Here is a 9346-nt window from a genome sequence, read left to right as displayed (position 1 = left end):
CAATATTGTTATTAAGATTTTTCTTAGCCTATTCTTATAACACCTGAAATATCATACAAATATGTTTCCATCTCACATCCGTATAATTTTCAGCCTCCAGTTCCCCATTTCTATCTGTTCATGGCAATTAATTTCCTACATCTGATTTACTGTCAATCATTTCTGCTTAACTCCTTCATTCTAGATGGCATTCCTGGGCACCTGTAACACTCTTCTTTCTTATGATTACTAATGAAGTCTAGACTTCTCTAAAGGAGAAGATGATAAAATGGGAGAAATTATATTCAAGCTCTGTTAGCAGCTGCAGAAAGGTACTACAACCAGTGGACTGAAAGAATAACCACATTTTTTTCTCTGCATTTATCAGCCTTATTTCTCTCCAGATTGTTTCTTTTTTTGCATCTGTTCTACCCCATGGGATCACCTGCTCGTCTCTCCTTCCTTATGAGTCTATATTCTATTTCTGTACTTACTTGCCACATCCTTCAGTATTGTAAGGTTATTTTGCTACTCTATTTGTCACTAGCAGACTTTTTCAGAGAATCATAGGATGGTTTGGGTTGGACAGGCTCTAAATATCATCTAGTTTAAGGATACCCAGTTTCAGCATGTTGTACATCCCAGCATCTTATGACTTTCCTGTGCCCTTTCATTTCTGTTGATGCCTCAGTACTAGCCACTGTTTTCCATTTTTTATACCTAGCCCCTCTCCAAAAGAATTTATGAAAATCCTCTTTGTTAACAGGCTTTTTGGGCTGAAGGCCATGGCTGAAACTCTCAGCTTTGGTCAACAAAAGGAACATTAACCATCCATCAGCTGTGAGCAGAGATTTCTCTCAGCAATGAGTCCACTGTCAAAAAATGCAGACTCTACAAAACCTAACCAAGCTCTGCCATCATAGACACTGTCACTTTATTCACTTTGGAAAAAAATAAGCTCTATCCACATCCAGGAGAGGATTCAAATACGCTATTTTTTAAAACGTGAGGTGTTGGGGTTTTTCCCCTCAAGGCAGGATTTTCCCTTTATTTAAGCTGTTGACTATCATACCCCACTAAGTCTATGATCAAAGCTAGGAATTCTGTTTACTGTCACATGAACCACACAGAGCTTGACAGAGACTTTGTCGAAATCTGACAGGCTCTGCAATGGAAAGCATTACACACTGTGAACAGAGAAATCTACCATAGCACTAGGGAACAAGAGAAATAAAAAAACATACAAGGCTTCAACTGAATTGTATAAACCAGGCCACTCTTACCATTAGACTGTTTCAGCTTTGATTTCAGCATGATTGTTGTTTGTGGAATGCAGCTGGGGGATGCACCTCACCTTCAGCTCACCTGTGGTGACTTCCATCTGTAAGTGTGCTCCAGCTGACATTGCAAAATGAAATCACTAAACCTTATATTCAAATTATAAGATTAAAGTTTCAAATTTTATCTACCTTTCTATCTACCTGTATGTAGCTCTATATCTATAAAGGCAAAAAACTTAACTACTTAATAAAATTTTAATATGCATCTTTCTTAATAGCACATGCCATTATAAACTTTACTGAAAATGCAGAAGAAGCAAAATGAAGACAATTCTTTTATTGCTCTTAACACACTGTTATGCAAGACATTATTTGGTCGATAAATCTCCAATCTGTTGAAATTAATATTGTTCTGAAAACTTATGTAGCCCCTAGTCTTTGAATTCAGCTGAAGTATTGAACAATGCTCTACAAGAAACAATGATGATTGGGGGGGAAAAGGGAAGAAAGGAAAAAACCCACATTATTTTTTTTCCTCATTGTACTCCATGCATTTTATTAATAATTTCAGCAGAAACAGGATTATATTGGAGGGAAAACGTTTTGTCCTTGTTTTCAGGTACAAAAGGCGTCACAAATCTGAAGAGTTATTGCACTAACATTTTATCTGACATTATGCAGTGCCATTTATATCTTATCTTATGCCAGAAGCCATTCCAAACAGTTCCAAGGGTGCTTTCCCAGGGCAGCCCTATTAGCCCATACAAGCACAGCTGTACCAACCCTCGTGGTTCTACATTTTCATGTGGAGTGACAGAGTGCTTTGTAAGCTTGCTGTCTCAGGTGCACTGAGTTGAGGTCCTTTTCTCCAGGGAAAATGCATAAAACAATGAACATGTTCTGAGGGCAAAGTCCTCTCAGGATTTTGGAGACAGCTAGAGGAAAAAGAAGCAGCTGCACCACAGCAATCACAAAGCATTTCTCAGAGTGTGTGATTACAGCTTTCCAAATGTGTCAGAGAAATAGTCAAGGTCATCAATAGAAATGCAAGGAAGAAGTACAATGGCAAAGGAAAAATGTGCTTGGTGTCATCAAAGGGATTTAGGTGAAGCTCATGGGAGAGCACAATGGAGAAGATACAGGAAGCTGGGCTGACAAAGAGAAAGATGTGCTCACCAATAAACTAGAAGGATAAAAGGACTGGAGTTCTACTGAGGAATAGGCATAAGACCATAGTGTTAAAATTAAAGCTAACAGAAAATGGATAAACCTCTGATAGAGAAAGGAAATCCTAAAGACCTCCATCTATTCAAATGTCACACTGGGGAGAGTGGAGGCAACAGGAGTGATGCTTCTCTATCACATGCAGACTCCAGAATAAAACCAGAGGTATCTTCATAGAGGACAAAACTAAATTTATTGATGAAAAGCTAGTACTGTGTTAAGACAGAATATTATAACTAAGAGGCCTCAATTATTAGTGATTTAATTATAACTACATGTAGAAAATATAAGATAATCTGCCTCTAATAATCTGCCACAGGTGAGCAGCAGAAGCATGGAAAGCAGACAACAATAGCAGCTACTACTACAAATTTTCATAGGTTTTGGCTTTCTTAAAAGCAGTAACAAAATTCTAACTTCTTTAATGTTGGATTTCCTAAATGAGAATATTTATCAGATTTTCAGTACAAGGCCAGCCTGCTCAGATAACATCTAATTACAATCTTGAAATCTCTCATCAGAGATGAGAGCTATAAAGTAAATGAGGAAAAAAAAAACCCACCCCAAAAAATATCATCCCGGACTTTCACTAGACACAGACTTTTTCATGTTTTAACTCTGATTTATATGAATAGCAAGAGAACAATCAATGTTAGGATATGAATCTTGTAGAACTAATTGTTAACAGTAATGTTAAAGATTTTATCACAAGATTATGAGCAACAATAAATGGCTTTTGTTGCTTGTTATATATTAATATGCAGCTGAACTATTTAAGAATTTCATATGGTCATTACAACTACACTCCATTTCCATGAACACTCTCACAGGTATTTAAACTGAAAAAAGACAGCACAAAGAATATAACAGATTAATATTTCTTAGTTTATGAGAATGTTATTACTCAATCTTAAGAATTATCTTCTTGAAATATTTAGTATATCTTGCAAATCAGCATAATACAAACTATCCTCCAAAATCTGTCTCTGCAAAAAGCACTTTCATTTCAGTTCAGGTTTACTCTAAGTGGTACAGATTTGAAAAGATGCTGAGTATGAAGACAGAGAATGTCACTCCTTTTCTTGAAAGAGTCCTATCACCAGTTAAGATTGCAAGCAAATATTACAAGTTTTACATCCTTTCACAAATGCCTTCCCCAATATCCACCCAGCTGTTAAAGCTTTTTCCTGAGGATTTGTGCCTTTTGATATTTCAATCACACTTCAAGAACTGAAACTCTTATATCTCCCATACTAAAATTCTTGCATCTTTAGAGGCATCTATGTAACAGACTGGATTTGTACAGAGAGAGAATTAGCAGCTGGATTTTTTTCTGGTGAGACAAGTGCATTTAGAGGTTGAGATCAGAGATTTGATTCACAGCTAGCTGATTTAGCTAGGTTTCCAGTCCAGAAATAAGAAAGATAGATATTGGCTGCCTACCAGCTTAAAAATCCATGAATGGACGGTCATTGGGGTGGGCCATAAATACAGGTGGCTGTCCTTTCAGCAATTTGGAAGAATATTTGTGCTGATGTGAAGGAGGCAGAAAGTCACTTTGCTCCATTCTGCAGTGAGTCAGTGTGACTTCCAGTCACTTCTAGGCCTGCCTGGCACCATCTAGCTATTTACATAAATAAAGAGACAAAACATACATACGTAAGCCCTTAAATACATACATGCATTTTCTGATATTCATTCAACTGGTTGGCTTTGTTAAGTTGGTATTCTAAATGTTAATGAAGTACAAGCCTTCCAACACACAAAACACATTTTGTATAAGACCCAGAGATGACAGCATGATTTAGTGGCCATCACTGTGCCTTTCTTTAACTACAAATAATATTGACTGTCTTTAGTTTAATCTTGCAGTCACATATAATTCTGTTAATGCTGAGAGTCAGATGACCATATTACTCCTGAAAAAATAAATGTACACTCACCCTAATAAGATTTATTCTTTGGCTTGTTCTGGCATAATCAGTGTGGTGGTTTTACTGCCTCAGAAAAGCTCTGTGTTGCAAATTCTGTGCAGATGACCACTGCCAGTGGCATTCAGCCTGTTCTCACAGCCTGTTTGGAGTAAATGTCCTGGAATGCATCGGGTATAGTGTCTACTGGCACTGCCTCTCTCTCTTTTCACACCCAACAACAAGACAGGGGTCACAGTGGGACAGTAGTGATGCCTTAAATTACTTAAATTCAAAGTATATGTGATTCAAGATAAGCCTTCTATTTTACTGCATAAGACAGGGGAATTAAAGCACAATCTTTAATTATTCAAATTACAGTTATTTGATTAAAATTACAATTGCTCCATAAGTGTACCAATAAGAATGGAAGTGAACATAATGGAAAGTAGCTTGAACAAAAAACCCCTGCACATATGAAGAGACAATAAAAAATGGTTACAATTAAAATCAAATTAAAACATAATTGAATTTCAGGAAGTCTTAATATGACTTATTACAAGAACTTTGTTTGACATTGGAACATGTTTTCATTCAACAGTCAGCATCCATAAAGAACATAGCTATTTACGTTCATATGAGTTAAAGAAAAGAATCACACTGCTATTTTTAAAATTAGTTAAACTAAGTAGAAAGTTTTATTTTGTGTTTTTTCCTTCAGAAGTGGCAGGGCAAAAAACTGGCAGAGGCTTCATGATTTTCAGAGGTGTGTTTAGCTCCAGGGGATGTCTTTGTAAAATATCAACCACTGTGAATGTGATAAACCCCAGATAAGGATTTACATTAAGAAAGGGCAGGAACAGAGAACATGCATATAGATAAAAACAAGCTATAATGTACCTGTGCTAAAAGATCTTTTAATTCACAATTAATTTCTTTTATTCCTTACCATCAGAAAAAATGCATACTTATTTGAAGAGCAGCATAATTTCTTTTAAAGGTCATACAATATTTTTTCAAACACAAATGATTGGAAATCTAGAGTTTTGCTATTTAAAGGAACTATTGCTTTCTCCCTTTCCCACAAAATTTTTCATCATCACCTGGGTATAACTTCAAGATTACATTTGTACCTTCTTGTTTTGCAGGAGAAAATATGTCAGGAAGAAGACATGCTGTGTCCTTTCTCTTCATATGTAAATTTGCTGTAATTCCATAATTTACCGACATTACATCTGGTTAACAACAAAAACTACCTTCCCACAGAACATCTGACCAGAGAGAGGTACACTAGGGAGTGGAGGAAAAAAAAAAAAAGAAAAAAAAAGAAAAAAGAAACAAATAAAGAAAGAAAAAAAAGCACGCAAAAACCTCCCTGCCAGAAAAGATGAAGAAATTGTATTTCTGCTATGTGTAATTCAAAGTATGCCAACATGCACGATCCATTTAGAAGACAGTATTCTGGATGCTAAACATCCTTACATATGATATTAAAATGTAAAATATATACAGAATTGATGTTTAAATAAGTGAGTTAATTCAAGGTGAAAATACCTTATTGAAAACTAAGATGCACATATAAAGAAGCCTAATTTGGCAAACAGATTAATTAAGAACACCTGCTATAAAGAATAGTTTTTTCAGGTTTTGTTAAAACACGACCACTGTGGTGGAGTTGGGAAGAAAAATAAAACTGGACAGAAAGATGGAAATTTGAGAAGCTCAACCACCAGTAAACTGTGAGGAAAGATGTACAAGAATATTCTAAACCAAGGCAATGAAATACTGGTTTCTTTACTGTGAAGGTTTATTATGGGTGGCATTGTAACATTGTTATGGTGATAACTATCACTACTGACAGATGAACTCCTAAACTCAGAGCAATTGGTGATTTTATTCTGCGGCACTTGGCAAAACAAAACCACAAGTATTACATAATAAATGCAAATCCTTTTCTTCTCAAGTGCCAAAATAGCAATGATTACATAATGAAGAAAGTACAAGGATGTGTCACAGTAAATCTTAGAGCTTGTATAGTCTGTAAGGTAATAAAATAAAATATTTTAAGGAAACAAACAGATTTTGTGATAAAAGTAACTGTCCCATGTGAACTATCTGAAATGTGAAATCTGATCTGACACAACATTTTGAGCCAAGAATGTGTTAGCTCTTGGGTGAAAATGTGTTATTTTTCCTTTTCCAAGTTAAAAAGTTAAACCTTCATCTAAAGATTACCTAGAATCATAAGAATACAAAAAGTCATAGGCGTAATGCATCTGTTCACAAGCATGATTCTGTTGTTCTCTAAAGACAATAAATACAGTTACTCGTGCTTACTAGCATTTCCAGAATCATTAATTCTGCACCATTTGGGGGTATCTTCCACTTCCTGTCTTCTTAAATGATTTTAAAGGTGATTTAATTTGGATCTTGGTTACTCATATTCAAAACTGAGTCTCAAAATTTTCAGGCATTACCCTCCCCATGGTAATGCAGTTTTTTCCTACTTCACATTTTTCCCATATTGAGACACTGGTCTCAAGCGCTGAGGAGCAAGGTACCTAGCTTATGTCCAAAAGAAGCCTCAGAGGAATGCTGCCTGCCTGTCTTTTCTCCATCTTTTATAGCTCTCACACAGCATGGGGAAGACAGACATTTAGTTCTGTTTTCTGGATAGTGAAGTTCAAACTGAAATACTTTTTTACAGCAGGATACTGAAGTTCAAATACCACTCAGACTATGTTCCAGTTAACTCAGTACTTTTAGGTCTCTCCTAATACATAGTGAAAACAAAACCCTTCATTTCCTAATGTAGTAAGGCATCAATAGAAAGATTTTCAGTTGGATTTCATAGTTAATATCAGTTCACAATAAATAATACATGACTGTCTTTTAAATAGATTCTTATCCCCTTGTGCCATGCTTCAAGTTTGACTCACATAACAGAAAACCCCTTAGAATATCCTCAGTGCAACTGGTGCAAATAAGCAACTCTTTAATGAGGAGATTTTACTAGTTATTTCTGCTAGTCAGCAGGTTTATTTCAAGCACAGTTTGATTGCATGAAGAATAAAAGTGGTTCTGACCGTGGATAAAGATTTTTAATTCATGTCTATAGCTTAATTTTGGTATCCTCACTAGCACTAAGCTATTCTTCATCCTGCTAATAGTGTCACTGAAGATGACAGTGACAATTTACCTTTACTTGTGAACATGAAGATATGAACATTCATATCTTCATGTTCACAAGTAAAGGTAAAACTGACTCAACAGAAAAGTTCATAAAGAGAGAATGATCTATTTACTCCATACCCTGAAAAATATATGAACCTGTTCAAAAATAGCTGTTACTAATTGAAAGGGGAAAGTAGATTGTATTTTATAATACCAACTGTCCTGTTGTTTTTTAACTCTGAAATACTAATTTTACAATTATGCAAGATAAAACAAGTTCCAGTCTTTCATTATGTATTGACAGAAACTACAAAAATGTTATAGGAGGTACAATAGTCTATCAAAGTTGATTCCCAAAAGCTTTAGAAAAACCCTAAGGCTATGGAGACGAATTGCAGATATAGATGAGAAAATACAACCCAGATTACTTCTGAGATCTATTTTTTTAAGCCCCAGGAAAAGACACATTATTCTATAAGCAATTTTTCAAACTAATTTCCAATGAATAAAAAAGTGAAACTAAATGAAATTGCCTGTATTTTTTCACATTAGAAAAACCTCACCAAACTTAGAAAGGACATAAAATCTCACCAAACTTAGAAAGGACATAAAATGTCAGCAGTAGAATCAAACTATCTGAATATCATGAAGATAATTTGATGTTAGGATATGATTCAGCGTACTTAGCTAACTATAAGGTATTGCTCAATTAGTACATCTTCATAATGCATATTGTATTGAAGATTTTAGTTTTTAATGAAGTTGCTTTAAATAAAATATTAATTCCTCAGGGAATCATATTTTTATATTACAATTTAGTTTTAAATTAAAATCAAATAATTACCAAATAAAATAATGTCTTGATAAAAATTCTTGAAATGTAAGTTCTTTTATACAATTATTCATATATTTATGTGTTTCTATTTCTAGACTTTAAAATATAATTTCAGCCCCACAAATTAAATATGCAAAAGCAGTATTTAATCACTAAGTCAACCAGTCAACATTTTTCCAGCATTCAGAGAGATTATATTATTTTTTTCACATTTTTTTGTTTTCTCATAATATTCTTCCCAGATGTCAGTCAGTTCCTAAATATATTCATAGCATTTTGTCTTATTTGATCTGTCAATGATTCCTCCCTTATTGTGAAATGAAAAAAGAATTTTTTCACTCTTTGAATTTCATCATATTTCATTGGACAGTACACCAGATACTTTCAAGACTGTGAAATAATTATTGTTCAGGTTTAGCTCCTAGATACACAGGAAGTGAATCCTTTGTCACTGCATTTTATCAGCCTCAAGACAGTGCCTCTTTCAGACTTTCTCACAAACCATCAGCTTTAGACATCTGAAAGATTTATGGGTCCATACCTGAGAAAATTTTCTTCCTCTACCCCAAGGTGTGCAGGGTCTTCAGTCAAGATTCAACTCTTGTCCAAATAATCGCAGTGTTGTTTACCAGTACTTTATGGCTTTGAGTACAGAAAGCTGTGTTTTTTCCTTGTTCCAGTAGGGTTGGGAGAAGTTTCTGCTCCAAACAACCCTTGAAAAAGCTCTGTTATGAAATAAATCATGCTGCCTCATATGTTCTCCACAGAGAATGACAATTATTCACAAATTGGATCTCTGGCTGTGTTTTACAAGACTTTCAGTCGTGTTCACAACCTCTTAATTATGCCCTTGGAGATATTGTCTTCAGTTCTCCTCTCCTTATCAAACTCAAATTTTTCACATGATGTGTCACTCTTATCCCCTCAAATGTTGATTTTTATAA

This window comes from Passer domesticus, chromosome 4, assembly GCF_036417665.1.
Source record: "Passer domesticus isolate bPasDom1 chromosome 4, bPasDom1.hap1, whole genome shotgun sequence".
Lineage (NCBI taxonomy): Eukaryota > Metazoa > Chordata > Aves > Passeriformes > Passeridae > Passer > Passer domesticus.
Note: the sequence above shows the minus strand (reverse complement) of the source record.